Genomic DNA, 6,626 nt, shown 5'->3' with positions numbered 1-6,626 from the left:
AGGGTTACAGGACGGTTCTGCTGGGGGTTGGGGGGGAGCGGAGAGGGGATGATGAGGGGTTGGAGGGGGGTGGTTGGGCCTCCTGAGTCCTGAGGACCTGGGCAGAGGGAAGAGGATGAAGGGCGGCTGGGTCAGCATGAGAAAGCCCCGCCCCGCCCCCCCACCCCCAACTGAGAGGAGCTTACAGGGAAGCTCAAAGTAGAGCATTCACACGTTCCCGGAGGGCGTGACAAGGTTGGGGCCCGAGCCCCAGGGCGAGAGTTAACAGTGACTGACCACCATGTTTCCTTCAGTTCAGTTCAGTTCAGTAGCTCAGTCGTGTCCAACTCTTTGCGACCCCATGAATCGCAGCACGCCAGGCCTCCCTGTCCATCACCAACTCCCGGAGTTTACCCAAACCCATGTCCATCGAGTCAGTGATGCCATCCAACCATCTCATCCTCTGTCGTCCCCTTCTCCTCCTGCCCCCAATCCTACCCAGCATCAGGGTCTTTTCCAATGAGTCAACTCTTCCCATGAGGTGGCCAAAGTATTGGAGTTTCAGCTTCAACATCAGTCCTTCCAATGAACACCCAGGACTGATCTCCTTTAGGATGGACTGGTTGCATCTCTTTGCAGTCCAAGGGACTCTCAAGAGTCTTCTCCAACACCACAGTTCAAAAGCATCAATTCTTCGGCGCTCAGCTTTCTTCACAGTCCAACTCTCACATCCATACATGACTACTGGAAAAACCATAGCCTTGACTAGACAGACTTTTGTTGGCAAAGTACTTTTGATCTCTGGTTCCTCTGCTTTGTAATATGCTATCTAGGTTGGCCATAACCTTCCTTCCAAGGAGTAAGCATCTTCTAATTTCATGGCTGCAATCACCATCAGCAGTGATTTTGGAGCCCAAAAAAATAAAGCCTGACACTGTTTGCACTGTTTCCCCATCTATTTCCCATGAAGTGATGGGACCAGATGCCATGATCTTAGTTTTCTGAACGTTGAGCTTTAAGCCAACTTTTTCACTCTCCTCTTTCACTTTCATCAAGAGGCTCTTTAGTTCTTCACTTTCTGCCATAAGAGTGGTGTCATCTGCATATCTGAGGTTATTGATATTTCTCCCGGCAATCTTGATTCCAGCTTGTGTTTCTTCCAGCCCAGCGTTTCTCATGATGTACTCTGCATATAAGTTAAATAAGCAGGGTGACAATATACAGCCTTGACGTACTCCTTTTCCTATTTGGAACCAGTCTGTTTTTCCATGTCCAGTTCCAACTGTTGCTTCCTGACCTGCATACAGGTTTCTCAAGAGACAGGTCAGAGGGTCTGGTATTCCCATCTCTTGAAGAATTTTCCACAGTTTATGGTGATCCACACAGTCAAAGGCTTTGGCATAGTCAATAAAGCAGAAATAGATGTTTTTCTGGAACTCTCTCGCTTTTTCGATGATCCAGCGGATATTGGCAATTTGATCTCTGGTTTCTCTGCCTTTTCTAAAACCAGCTTGACCATCTGGAAGTTCACGGTTCATGTATTGCTGAAGCCTGGCTTGGAGAATTTTGAGCATTACTTTACTAGCATGTGAGATGAGTGCAATTGTGCAGTAGTTTGAGCATTCTTTGGCATTGCCTTTCTTTGGGATTGGAATGAATCCTTATTCCCCAACTGTTAGGGGGGATGTTGTGATTTTGTGAAATTAATGTATGTGAGTGAAGACAGGGCAACTGATGGCGGGCAGAGGCTCAACAACAGAAATAGAGAAATTTATTACTCACAGGTCCTGGAGGAGGTACACTGCATGCCTGGAGGGGTCACACAGGAGCTCTAGGCAGAGTGCAGAGAAGCAGAGAGAGGCAGGCCCTGGGGCTTAGTCCTTTATCAGGATCCCTGGGTGGAGTGCTTTGGGGTTCCCAGACTAGGCCTGGATTGGTTAATTCAAGCCCAAAGAGTAGGGTTTTGCTCAGCCCTATGGGGATCTTATCTCTAGGGCACTTAAGGCATAGAGGCACTAGAAGGCAGGGGAGACTCTTGATCACAAGAGCATGTGTTTGCTGGTGAACAGGCTGCTATCTAGGGTGTGCGGGTGTGTGAAGGGGCTTGAGTCAGTTTGAGGTCTCTGCAGGCAGTTAGCCAAACCCAGTGGATACCAGGCAGCAGAACAATGGAGTATCTTAGTGAAACTCTCAACGGGGAGACCCCACGGTGAGGCTGCCATGCTCAAGGCACACGGAGGGCCTGGCATAAGGCCTGGCTCTGAGGAGGTGCCTGTTCTGTTTTCTTCGTCTCTGCGTTTGTCTACTTGGCATCTGTTTCTCACAGGGCCAGTTGTATTAACTATATTTTTTGTATGTGCGTGTGTTCTCAGTCGTGTCCGACTCTTTGTGACCCCATGGACTGTAGCCCACCAGGCTCCCCTGTCCGTGGAATTTTCCAGGCAAGAATACTGAAGTGGGTTGCCATTTCCTCCTGCAGATCTTCCCCACCCAGGGATTGAACCCACGTCTCCTGCATTGGCAGGCGGATTCTTTACTGCTAGTGCCACCCGGGAAGCCTATTTTTGTGTGTGTGTATTTATATATATTTAATACTGACAGTTTTTTGGGGAGGAGGGTGTGCTACACAGGTTGTAGGATCTTAGTTCCCTGACCAGGGATTGAACCCTGGCCCTTGGCTGTGAAAGCTCAGAGTCCTAACCACTGGCCTGCCAGGGAATTTCCGTTATTTTTTGTATTCTTCTTCTAAAAAAATTATTATTATCTTTTGGCTACGCTGCATGGCATGTGGGATCCTACTTCCCCAACCAGGGATCAAAGCCACAGCCCCTGTGTTGACTGCTCAGAGTTGGAACCACTGGAAGTCCCTTCTTCTTTTTTTAATATTTATTTATTTGGCTGTGCCAGTCTTAGTTGTGGCACTCAGGATCTTTGATCTTTGTTGTGGCACGTGGGATCTAGTTGCCTGACCAGGGATCAAACCTGGGCCCCCTGCATTGAGAACTCAAGAGTCTTAGCCACTGGACCACCAGGAAGTCCTTATTTTTGGTATTCTTGTTGCTCTGGCACAAGGCTAGCCACTGGTGAGGGACAGCAAAGGGAGCCCATCTTTCACAAGCAAACCAGCCCACCCCCAAGCAGCTGTCATCTAACTCTACATGCTCCCACCAAGCCCCAGGCCCACACGCCCTCCCAGACCTCCCACCCCACCCTCTGCCTGGCTGACTCTTCCCAGCATGCCCTGGTCCTCTCCCACAGCTGGACCAGGCCAGCTCCTCAATGTTCTCCATGGAAAGCATGGACCACAACTGCAACTATGGAGCAGGTTTTGCAGTCACCTGCTTGATGTTTGTCTCTAGAGCTGAGCCCTGGGCTCGGTGAGGGCAGGGCTGTGGCTGGCTTGTTTGGCCGACTCTGCCATGTGCAGGAAGCATCTGTCATTGCTGAATGAGTAGTAGGGTTGAGACTCAGCCTTCGTTTTCTAAGAACCAGGTGAGGCAGAACTCTGGGATTCTTGCCCCCATCTTCACCATTGCCCCACCCGGTCAAGTTCACAGGAACACAGGAAACATAGCTTTCCAACGTGGCCCTCCTCCCCCACCCCCTTAGCCAGCCCCAGCACCTGCAAAAATTGTCGGTTCATCCCCCTCAGGTCTTTAAGCTTTTGTTGAACACAAGTTGATGCTCAGCACTTGGGTTGACCAGGTGCCTGACATTTTAAGAGTATTTATTGCTAGTTTCCCAATCCCAGGTGTAACCCATGCTCATTGCAAAAAATATATACACACAAACATGCACACAAAACTAAAATCAACCATAACCCCTCACCTGAGGAAAACCGTGGTATTGTATTCTGGTATTTGCTTTTCTGGTCTGATATGCCCGTGGCTAGATAGTGCAAAGTTAAACAAGGTTTGGTTATGTATCTTGAATAGGAGCAGGTTTACACAACCTGTCAAAACTGCAGAAATAGCAGGAATAAACCCACAAATCATTAAAAGTGTGTGTGTGTGCGTGCGCTCAGTGTGTCCAACTCTCTGCGACCCCATGGACTGTAGCCCTCCAGGCTCCTCTGTCCATGGGATTTCCCAGACAAGAATACTGGAGTGGGTTGCCATTTCCTACTCCAGGGGATCTTCCTGACCCAGGGATCAAACCCGTGTCTCTTGCGTCTCCTGCATTGGCAGGTGGGTTCTTTATCATTGCACCACCTGGGAGCCCATGAATAGTTGAAGTGGTAACTGTTAATAGTAAAAGTTGATTGTGCAAAAGACAGTTCTTGAACAAAGAGCTCGCAAAGCAAAACACAGAATAAGGCTCAGGGTACGTTATTATAAAGCAGCTCGGACAGGGAGAGACAGTTGGCTGTATTCTTCGCCATGACTGGTTATATTAATATGTTGGGATTTTCTTAAGTGATAGGGAATTGGTTCCCTCATACCAAATCTGGGAAACAGTTTCAGCTGTGCTTATGATTTCCAGAGGCAGAAGAAAGGAATGACCCCAGTCAAGTTACTCTTGCAAAATAAGCTACATTAAATTTTGTTTGTATGACTGAACTGTCACCAAACTTGAGTGTTTGTCTGAATGTAACAAAGCCAATCTACTGACACCAGGTTGTGGTGAAGGAAAATGGAGCGTTTATTGCAGGCGCCAAGCAAGAAGTCCAGGACAACTAGTGCTTAAAAGTCCTAAACTCTCCAAAGGCTTTCAGGAAGGGTTTTTAAAGATAGGGTGAGGGAGGGGGTCGTGTGATGTGTGATCAGCACTCAGACATTCTTCTGGTTGGTTGGTGATGAGGTAATCAGAAGTCAACATCATCAACCTGCTGGTTCTAATTGGTCTGGAGTCTGTGTGCTTGTGGACAGCAGATAGTTAACTTCTTCCACCTGGTGGGGATTTGGGTATCTGCAAAACAGCTCAAAGGACACGGCTCAGAATATTAACTGTAGCCCTGGAGGAGGAACTAAAGGTTCTTGACTTTAATAGCTAAAGTATTATTATTTTGTCTTGCTTGACTGTTTTCCTTTCTGCATTTTCTCACTTCTCTGATTTAATGTACTGTATAGAACTTGGGTTTCCCTTGTGGCTCAGCTGGTAAAGAATCCGCTTGCAATGCGGGAGACCTGGGTTTGCTGCCTGGGTTGGGAAGATCCCCTAGAGAAGGGAAAGGCTACCCACTCCAGTATTCTGGCCTGGAGAATCCCATGGACTGTACAGTCCAAGGGGAGGCAAAGAGTTGGACTCAGCTGAGTGACTTTCACTCACTTAGGACTTGGGGACGGCCTAAGATGCTAGTGGTTTTTCTACAGACAAGAGGCAGGTGGGGGACATGGCGGGGGTTGGGGGTCTGTTCTGGGAAGGCCCCATAGAGTCCTGCTTGGTTACAACACCGGTTTTGTCTACTCAGGGAACTTTCAAGGCTGGTCTTTGTTTTTGATTTTAACAAACCCATTTTCCTGATGGGGAAATTGAGAAGCAGAGAGATTACATGGTTCACCCAAGGCTTGTGGCTGCAAATGGACCTCCAGTCAAGAGAGCCGAGCCAGCACTCTTGCCCACATACACACTCCAGACGTGGAGGAGGGCATCGTCTGCCCAAGACAAGAAAGGGAAATACGGTATCCAGGCCTTGCGAGAAGGGTCTCACTGCCAGTGGTTGAAGCCTAGTTGTCCATGACGGGGCCAGAACCCGATTGTGCCTTGGGGGCTGGGAGTCAGAGTCACAGCCCCACACACGGTAGCAGGTTCTAGAACTGGCCCTCTGCATATGGACGGAGACCGAAGCAAGCCACTACTCCAATGGCTCTGGGCAGAGTCCTCCCGCAGAAAGTGGAACGGGCCCTCCACATGGTTCAGAAATGCCAAGTGGTTCACCAGAGGAGCCACCTGACTCCTGTTGCAGGCGCACGTGTGGCTCACGCAGGGCAGAAGTTTACTTCCGCTGACCTTGAACTCATGATGATGCCAAAGCCCTCGAGGAGACCTGCCTCTTGTGCAACAACCAGTGCGGCAAATGGGCCGATTGGTATCGGAGAAACTAGACATATTCCCCGGGAGACCTGGTTTGGGAAGATCCCCCGGAGAAGGGAAAGGCTACCCACTCTAGTATTCTGGCCTGGAGAATTCCATGGATTGTATAGTCCCTGGGGTTGCAAAGAGTTGGACAGCACTGAGCGACTTTCACTAATAATGCCAGACCCCTGAGACCACTAGTGTACTACAGGGCACAGACAGAAACTTCCACTCCCACCCTGGGTCCCCTCCTCCAGGGTTTGCCTCCTCTTCCTTGGTCCCAGGGACCTCTGTTCCCATCTTGGCAGCTCAGCTATGAATTGAAACTGCTGTCTGGCTCCTGGGTGTAGTTTGTCTAGCATTTCTGGATGTTTGGAGCAGACCTGCTTTGAGTTCTCCAGTCTGGCAAGTCTCAGGAAACAGAGGTCTCACACACATTGTTTTAAACCCCAGGAGATTTCATATGAAACTCTGCACTGCTGGCTTCCCTTTCTGGGAGGCATAGCAGGGGAGACTAGGCACCCCTCGGAGCCGCTGGGCTCTCCGGGCCGGTCTCCCGTACTCCTTCACCGCCGCCCCCTCCGCCCGTTCCCAGCTGGGCCTGGGATGCTCCCCTCCTCCCACCCGCCTCC

The sequence above is a fragment of the Giraffa tippelskirchi genome, chromosome 4 (genome assembly GCF_054371585.1).
Source record: "Giraffa tippelskirchi isolate mGirTip1 chromosome 4, T2T-mGirTip1v1.2.pri, whole genome shotgun sequence".
Classification (NCBI taxonomy): Eukaryota; Metazoa; Chordata; class Mammalia; order Artiodactyla; family Giraffidae; genus Giraffa; species Giraffa tippelskirchi.
Note: the sequence above shows the minus strand (reverse complement) of the source record.